Raw genomic sequence first — 10077 nt, 5'->3', positions numbered from 1 at the left:
CTGGAGTTCATTAGACATCGAAGCTTGCATGTAGCATTTGGCCTTGATATTATGTTCCCACCATTTATCAAGTTTGGCCAACTCTTTCAGACTAACATCAGCCGATGCTTCCTTCGGAGGAGATTTTTCTAGCACGTAAAAAATCTTCTCCGAGCATAGGACAATCTTTAATTTACGGAACCATTCCATATAGTTTGCGCCAGTCAGTTTGTTTTGTTCGAGAATAAAAAACATTGGATTACACGAATTCATCATAATGATATACTGAAAAAATAATAAACAATAATCAGTGATTGTTTAATTAATTTACTAAGAAATAAAATAAGGCGAGTTTAATTTTATGAATTACTCTCCCACTATTTTAAGGATTTCACCACCCTCTAGTGAAAATGAGAAAACCATTTTCTTTAGTAGGATCATGGAGCCCATTTTACAAATTATAGTTCCGAATAAAATCAGCCAATTATAATTTTAAAAAGGTAGAGTCCAATTGCTGCTAGAGCAACCTCCATGTTTTTACCTCATATTCAATAAAGGGCTCAATAAGATGACGCCGTTTATAGTGATATGTCAAGTTGACCCATCAATATTAAGTTGTGACGAATGGTCGCCATGTGGACCCCCAATAATATGAGTCGATCCCATGGGAGTTTCACCCAACTTACAACAATTGTCTACTCAATGCACAGCTTTCCGGCGAACGGGCCCCCCAATAATATGAGACGGACCACGGCCGCGGGTAGCATCCACCATGCATTGATAGTTGATGGAAGGTAGGAAAATTTAAACTATATTTAATTTCCCTTTTGTTAAACTTGATATTAATTTTAAATCATATTTAAAATGAGGGATTTTAATTTTTGAAAAATTGTCTCATCATTTAACTAGTTTGTATGCTTGCAGGATTCATGCAATTTAGTCTAAACATGCATGCAACAATAATATCAAATATTAAATAAATGATGATCGATGTCTAGATCTAGTCGACCCGTGGCTGCCAATCACGAGTCTAAGTCCAATCCTAGGTGATATGCAAGTATGCAATGCAATCCTATTACATTGAGCTTCCAATTTACATTTCTTCGGTCTTTATCATCGTCCGCTGGGCCCACCATCATCTTCAAATATTTATCTCCCACTAAGTCTAATAAATTTCGATGACAAGTAAGGGATACATATTTTAAGGGTGAAAACGGACCATAAACCAGACCCACTTTCATTATAAATGACAAATCAAATTTGGATGTAATACAAGCCTATTAAGAATAAAACCCAACAACAATAATAAGAACCAAATGTAAACAACCTAGCATACACCTAAAAAAAATTGGTCATGGCAATCGATCATCCTTTTATCCAATTATTTAATTCAATTAAATGATTGGATAACATGCAATTCCAAATAGAAATATATTTAAACAGATAAAATCATATTTTATACATAAAATCTCATTTTATATATAAAATCATATATTATCTAATTTATCAATAAAATCATATTTTATACATATAATCTAATTATATATATAAAATCATATTTTATTATCAATTGTACTAAAATAATTAATTTTCATGAAATTTAATTTATTGGATTAAATTTACAAATTTCCAAAAATTCAAATTTATCCAAAAATTAATTTTCTTAAAATTTTGGGTTCAAAAAATTTTGACCCATTTCCTCGTGGGTCTATCGAAACAATTTTTGATCGGGCCAAAAACTGTGCCCAATAACTATTAACGGGCCAAAATTCATAATTTTAAAAATTATATAATAGTTTAAATAAATTTATTTCTGGGGCCGCCCGGGACGATACCGGGCAGCCCCCACGCTGCCCAGCCCAACTGCTTGGCCGCCGCGCCCGGCCCAGCCGCAGAGTTGCTGGGCCGCCGCGTGCGGCCCAGCTACGTGCTGGGCTAGGGCAACATTTGCCCCAGCCCAGCTGCCGGGCTGCTGGGCTGCATTGCGCGGCCCAGTTGTGTGATGGGCTAGCCCAGCCGGCAGCGACTGCCCGCTGCCAGAAAAGTCCAGAATTTTTTTTAATTTTTTTTTGTTTTGTTTTCTGAAAACCGAGGCTTAGTACAATCAATATAATTTTAATAGTAAGACCGGAGAACAACATGGCTCTGACGCCACTGTTTAGATCACATTCTCAGATCTGTCAGATCTGATACCCATGACAGCGGAAGTTTAAAATTTTAATTTTTAGATCTGGAAAGATTCCAGATCATAGGGTGCCAGATCCTTACGATTAAAAAAATTATGTAAAATAAAACAGAATTCAATTTTACCTCTCAAGTCTGAACCTGTGGTTATGGACTCCAACAGATAAATTTGCTCTTCTTGTATATCCCAGGAACCGATGTCTCGATCAACTCCTGAATCAGGTCCACTAACAGAAATCTAAAACCTTCTGACAGACTGTACTAGAAAGTCTATCAGATGTTTCTACGAAGAGAGATTAACAAATCTGATCTGTCAAACCAGACTGCAATTTTCGAAAATTGCAGACTGGATTTTCGAACATGGAAGGGGGGGGGGGGGGTGTGTGTTCGGCCACCCTAGGGAGAGTGTTCTCTAGGGTTTCGAAAATTGTGAGCTGTTGCATCTAATTTTTGCACTGAAATAACTTATTTATAACATGGGCTGCTAACAGCTTAGGGCCCGTTAGTCATAAGTTTAAGCCTGACAAGTAAAGCCCGTATATTCAGAAATTAATATAAAATTCATCATGACTCTAATTGATATACCAATTTTACCAATGTCTCCAAAAACCTTTTCTGCATATTTTAAAGTTAAGATAAATGTTCTGAATCCGAATTCAGTGATTTCCAAAAATGGCATCACCATGTCATTTTAGGAAATCTCACTCTATCTATTCATCAATAAGAAGTCATACTTCTCATTTACTAAATTTAACTCATTAAATTTAACTCTCTCAACGGGGATTAGAAATCCATTACTTGTGTGACCCTCAATGATTCAGGGATACAGCTAGCCGTGGACTCACAACTCCTTGTGACTCGAAACAATAATTTTCGACTTTCCCATCGAATCATGGTAAGAGCGCCTAGAAACATCGCCCCATGATTCCCTAGGTATCACTGATAGTGCCTACAAGAACCAGTGGGTTTCGGTTAGCATACAGTACGGTCCCTTCATCCATATATCCCGATCGAATCAACAACCATTGGTATATCAAGAGTCGTTCGAGATTCGATGACTATGCAATACATCTTGAAGATCAAATAGTGACATCGCATGTGCAATTACGAAACCAAGTAACCTAAAGCACATCATGTACTCTGGCCAGAGATTTGTCACACTAATATCTCCTCAGATCGCATAGGATATGCACACTCGTAAGCGTGTGGTGAATCCTTGACAACAAAGCATTGACTACTCTATGTGTCGTAACTGTACCCAATCTCAACACCTGATGACCCCTCATGGAGTCGGTAAACGAGTCAAAGTACAGTACTAGCATATAGAGTCTCCATGATGTTTCAAGTAGTAAGGACTAATGGTGTACAACCAAAACCACGGACTTATCCACTCAATAAGTGAGAACTACTTGGAAAGTCCGAATAGGGTAGTTCGATCATTCATCCTATGAATATCCATTTGCATGCTTTGAACATCTCCATGTTCCATACCAATGAAACGTGGTACTCGGCATCGCAAATGCTAGTCTCAATATCGAGCGATACTTATCCTCATTACAGACGGCTCAATTGACTAGGAACATGTTTAGAATATACAGTGATTATAAGATGTGTTTCATGATAGTCATCCATATTGACTATCACATCTTACATGCACTCTAGTATATTCAAGGTCTTTATCTAAACCTCATATAGTACGTCATAATCATAACAATATGACAAAAGATAAAGTAAATGCCAATAAAGAGTGTAAATTATATTAAACATAGATTGTTTACAAATAGAGTCATAAAGGCCCTCAGCCACAAGTTGGCTAGCAGGGCATCCACTCTTTCAGCTTCCTCTTCATCTTTTTTGGAATTCTATCTTAAGTTTATGTCCCAATGATATTGTTATATATCTCTTTTAATTTTTTACTATAAAAAAATTACAATCCACTAAAAAATTTACGCAAATATTTGAAAATTCACACTAGTTGGTAGGGCGAAGCACTCATATGGCTACAATTGATGAATTGAATAACACAAAATTTAAATGTTTTATGTATTTGAATAAAAAAAATTATATGAGTTAGGTATGATTCATGAATAAATGCAGCTTAGGCTTGTTAGGTATTTTGGAAAAAAATGAACAAAATTTAATATTTATGGGTCATGATTCTCTATATGGACTAAGTATATTATGATTCATGAATACTTACAACTTGGTCTTGTTGGGTATTTTGACAAAAATTAAATTTATGGGTCATAACTATGTATATGAGCTACGTATACTAGAAGAATTGGGCAAAAATCTGTTGGGCAAGAGCCGACTTTTGCCCAAACATTGGTCCATCCCTGACCATGACAAAATATAGACTCTTCAAAATAAATCCTACATGTGATAATAAGTGGCTCTGTCATCAAAGATTAATTTCTTCGTTCGAATAAATATTCGATTAAAAAAATATATGATGATGATGATGATAGCAACATTAACAACATTCAATATACCAAAAAAGCACTATGATATGCTGAATAAAAAAATTGAGAAATTTTGTTTTTTGTTTTTATTCAAATTCCTTTTAACTTTTTATTTATGAAATGGTATAAAATAATGAGTGTGTTGTTTTTTTTTATAAAGAGTTTTCATACAGATTTTAAATATTTATTTATTTTGAATTTGTAAACATATTTAAGATAAAAATAATCATCTTTCGATGATTATTTTTCTTCTAAAATATTTTTTTTCTGCATATTAAGTTCTTAAATCTCAAAACAATTTGAAGATATTTTGTCTTGTTTAATTTGTTGCGAAAAATTATCTAAATATTTTTTCAATTATTATAAATTTAATTTTTTATTTTTATAAGGGATTTATTTATCCAATAATTATAAATTTGACACATAAAATAATTTTATTCTATAAAATAATATAAAGATAAATTTTTATATGTTAAAATAAAATTTTGACAATTTTTAAAATTGAAATAGCAAGATAGGGAAAGAAAATATAAAAATTCTATTAAAATATAAATCAGGTAACAGTTTGATAAGATGAGTTACACTAAACTCCATGCAATTAGTATATCATGCTCTTTATATTAAATATACTAAAAATTAATATAAAAAGTTTATAAAATAAAGAAACAAAACAAAATTCTATGATAATGAAAAACAATTTTAATATATCTATTGTCTATGCATGTAATACGAAACCCTTCATAGGTTCGGCTCTCTAAATTTAATTGTAATTTGAAAATTATGAAAAATATTATAAAATATTATTTTATCAAATTTATAATTACTCATAACAATGAAATTATTTCAAAATAACCATCATATTAAAAGAAAAAAATTTTGTTTGATAATGAAAAAGAATATTTTAAATTTTTTAAATACAATAATATTTTTATCTATATTTTTAAAATTTTAAATTAGATTAAATATTATATCAGTTATAATATTATTATTTTTTTGAATCTATGCTGTGTATATTTATATATGCGTATAAGCAAAGCAATCATTCTATTAAAAATAAAAATTAAACTGTGTTTGATTACGAAAAATGATATTTATAATTTTTTAACTTCAATTGTATATTTATCGATATTTTAAAATTTTTAAATTAAATAGTATATCACTTATAATATCATTTTTTTAAATATATGTTGTGTATATCTATATATATATATACATATAGGCAAAACAATCAAATTATTAAAAACATTATAGGGAAAACAATAATCTTATTAAAATAATAATTAAATTTTTTTGATCACGAAAAAAATAATATGAAATTTTGTTTAAATTTAATCATATTTTTATCTGTATTTTAAATTTTTTGATTAAATAGTCTATCACTCATAATATCATATTTTTTTGAATCTTCAATATTAGATTTATATAGAATTTTAAATTCAATCATATTTTTGTTTATATTTTTAAATTTAATATTATTTCTCTATTATCTTTAGAAACGAATTTTGAGTGGAAAAATGTTAGTTTATATTTTTAGCATATTTTCATTTTTATATATAAATATATAAATGCAAAACAACTCTCCTATTAAAAAGTAAAATTAATTTTTTATTATCACGAGAAAAAGTACTTTAATTTTTGTAAAAAAATAAATCTTATTTTTATTTATATTTTAAAATTTTAGATCAAATGGTATTATATTTTGAATATTCAATATTATCGTTATCTATATTTTGAAATTCAATCATATCTTATATGTATTTTAAATTTAATGATAATGTCTTTACTATTTTCAGAAAAGACTTTTCGGCGGAAAAATGATATTCTTTCTATTTTTAGCAGACTTTTTTGCTTTTATATAGATATATAGATATAGATATTGTAAATTGTATATGATACTCCATGAATGGGCCGGTCATATGTTTAGGCCCAATTGGATTCTATAGCCAAGAAACAAGGATCGGATCAAGGTCTAAGTGGTAAGTGTTGGAAATTTGGGTTGTGTACCCATTTAGAATCGATAAAATATTTGTGATAAAATTATTTTTCGATTACCGATTAGGGTGAATGAGAAATTAATAAAGTGTTCACAAATAATTGTTCGAATTTTTTCGAGTGATAAGATTGAATGGAAAAATATAATATATTATATATTATATAATATATATTATTGAAAGAAAAAAAAAAAGGAAAATATGTGGCATCTCTTGTTGTTTGTCACGTATATCTCTTTGTGGCAATTGGCCAATTGAGATTGCCAATTAAAATTTGAATTTGAATTCAACAATTCAAATGTGTGTTTGGTAATTCCAATTCAAAGTGGAAGTTAACATGCAGCCGAATGGTTGTTTGTAAGATTCAGTTATACTTGACATCTTTTGATGAAGGGTCCAATTTGAACTGATATACCTTTTCTTTCAAGGCTTTCAATCTTTATTAATAGAACCCATATGTTATATGGAAAAGAGTTAGATATTCTGAAATTTGAATATACAGTAATTTTGTATTGTTCATATTGCTGCATTCAATAGTTTGTTCTTCATTTCCAGAAAGTTCAAAAAACATCTTCAAAGTTCACCGGGTTTTGTAATTTGGAGTGCTCCTATTACAAAATGAAGTCGTTGTATTTTGGGAGACGATTGTCTTATTCCATTAGTACCGTGTGTGGGGCAATTCGTCTTAAGGACATAGAGTTTGTCTCTAGCCTCGACTTATAGTTTTCTGTTCTTGTCTTGTCTCAAGTAGTGTTGCAACATCACCAAGAACACAAACTGAACAGTCTCATTTTGCACAGCACTCCGAACCCAACAATCTTAAGATGAATTTTTTTGTGTATTCTGAGATGGCATCCGCATCTACTACCCCTGTTCAACCTACTGTTCCAGCATCAAATTTTGAGAAACCGGAGAAGTTTTCCGGTGTTGACTTCAAAAGGTGACACCAAAAATGTTGTTTTACTTCACTACACTGAATCTCGTGAAGTTTCTGCAAGAGAATGCTCCTGCTATATTTGAAAAAGAGACGGACAAAGATAAGCGGGCTACTTATGATTCTTTGAAGAATGGAGACTACCTTTGTCGCAACTAAATTTTGAATTGTTTGGAAAACATGCTATACAACGTGTATAGTCAAGCCAAGACGTCAAAGGACATGTGGAAGTCTCTAGAAAAGAAGTATCGAACTGAAGTTTCCGGAATGAAGAAATTCATTGTTGATAAGTTTTTAGATTTTAAAATGATTGATTTTAAATCTTTGTTGAGCCAAGTCCAAGAATTGCAACTTTTGCTGCACAATTTGCACGCTGAGGGTACGCAAATAAATAAGGCTTTCCAAGTGGCTTCGATAATTGAGAAACTTCCACCTTCGTGGAAATATTTCAAAAATTATCTAAAGCACAAGAGAAAGGATATGGGACTTGAGGATCTCATTGTGAGTGTAACATCCTCAAACTATGAAAACGTTACTCGACTAACATGACTTAAAAGAAGAGAGGAATCACAAAAAAAAAAAAAAAAACTTCAATAAATGTATGCATACATCAATTCTCGCTTAAAACATTTCAAATATTTTACAAACCAACTTAACATCTTAAACTTTAAACTTGTTTACTCAATATTACAACATTATTCAAACCAATAAAACTTGTTTTCAACATTTAAAATACCTCATAAAGTTTCAAATGACTCAATATATAGCACACTCATCACATAACACACTCATGCATCGCCCGCCGGTCCGACTCCTTGCTCTTCTTCATGCCCGACATTGAACTCGTCGACATATGCATAAATGTCATCTTCATTACCTGCACCATTCAAGTATAGTGAGTCTAAAGACTCAGCAAGTATATGCTGTAAAAATCTTGAGATTTCAAATATCATTTAAACGTAACATAACATAACATAAACTCATTATTTGGTGACAAATTATGCGAAGTTGTGGCAACCGTCATAATGGGCACATTCATCTTTTCTTGTTGATCAACAAGCATATGGCACTAAGCCTCATAACATTCATTCTTTGGAAAGGCCCTCTCCGGAGCTCATCCCGGAGCACCAGTCCCGTGTACTTATCTGTCTCATGAGCCATGTTTGGAAAGACCCTCTCCGGAGCCCAAACCGGATCACCAATCCTGTGTTTGCCACCACAAAGCCACATAAGACATCAAAATCTTTTCATGCATCAACATATCATATCATGCTTCATCTTAACATCATTCATCATATCATTTCATTCATTATGAAGCATCATTGTTTCATCGTAACTTCCGTCATAACTTTCATTTCATGAACATAAAACTTTACTCAATTACTTCATGCATGTTATAGATGATAAAAATCATACTTTCATATTGAACATAGGTTTCATGAATGAAGCTTAGACATGTACATGCATCACATAATGTAATCGATCCACGTAAGTCGTTCTTTTCGTTCTTGACTTAAAACTTAAAAATTTTTGCATAGAAACTTTTAAATATGAAATGATTTTGACCAAAACTCAAAACATGAAAGATATATACATTTAAACTAGCTTTCAAATAAAGTAAGCCTCATCTCATTTGGATTAGTACACTAGTCTTGATCCTCAAAATTGTGATGAGCGTCGCTAATCCGTAACAACCCAACACATGTAATAATTCAAAACTTTAACTCAAACTAACTCAAAACTTCAAATTCAACACATAATTTCAAAATCATTCCTTTTTCAATTCTAATCCCTAATAATCCATCAACACATTATTTATCAAGAATTTATCAAGAATTTCTCAACCCATACTTCAAGAACTCGTCAAGAACGGTTTACGTTTCACGATTTCATAATATCATAATTTCATGCTCTTGAAATTCTAAAAAAAATCATGCATATATACCTCAACATACATAATTTCATATTAACATAATTATACCTTGAATGGTGGTTTCAAAAGCTTTAAAAACTTGCCTTGAATTGAGGTTAAGATGATCCGGATTTTCGGAGACGAACTAACCACGAAGAGGAGCAAGATTGGAGTTTAACTTTGAAATTTCTTGAAGGACCCGTGTAATGCTCAGAGAAGAAGAGAATAAGAATGAAAATAAAAGAAATAAGAAGAATATAGGCGTGAAGGAGGGCAATCATGTGGTGACAAGCCCATAAAGAAGTGGGAAACATGGTAGAAGAGTGTTTCTTTCAAGACTTAATTCGCATTGTGGTGACTAATTAAAATGAAGTCTACCACTCTTCCTTGACTCGACTGATAAAAATACTATCTCCCAACTCTTTTATTCAAACTATATCAATATTATACTTAAAATACTCGTGAAAATACGTTCTAACACTTAGTTCGTAAGTTAGCCTCGTCCCGAGAGTCCAGACTCAAACTACCTGAAATCATTTACTTAATCAAATTGTTAAACGTAAAATAAACATAATCATGAAATCATAATCATTAAATCATAACTTAAACAATTTA

Source organism: Henckelia pumila, unplaced genomic scaffold (genome assembly GCF_033568475.1).
Source record: "Henckelia pumila isolate YLH828 unplaced genomic scaffold, ASM3356847v2 CTG_429, whole genome shotgun sequence".
NCBI classification, from domain to species: Eukaryota; Viridiplantae; Streptophyta; class Magnoliopsida; order Lamiales; family Gesneriaceae; genus Henckelia; species Henckelia pumila.
This window is presented reverse-complemented; position numbering follows the sequence as displayed.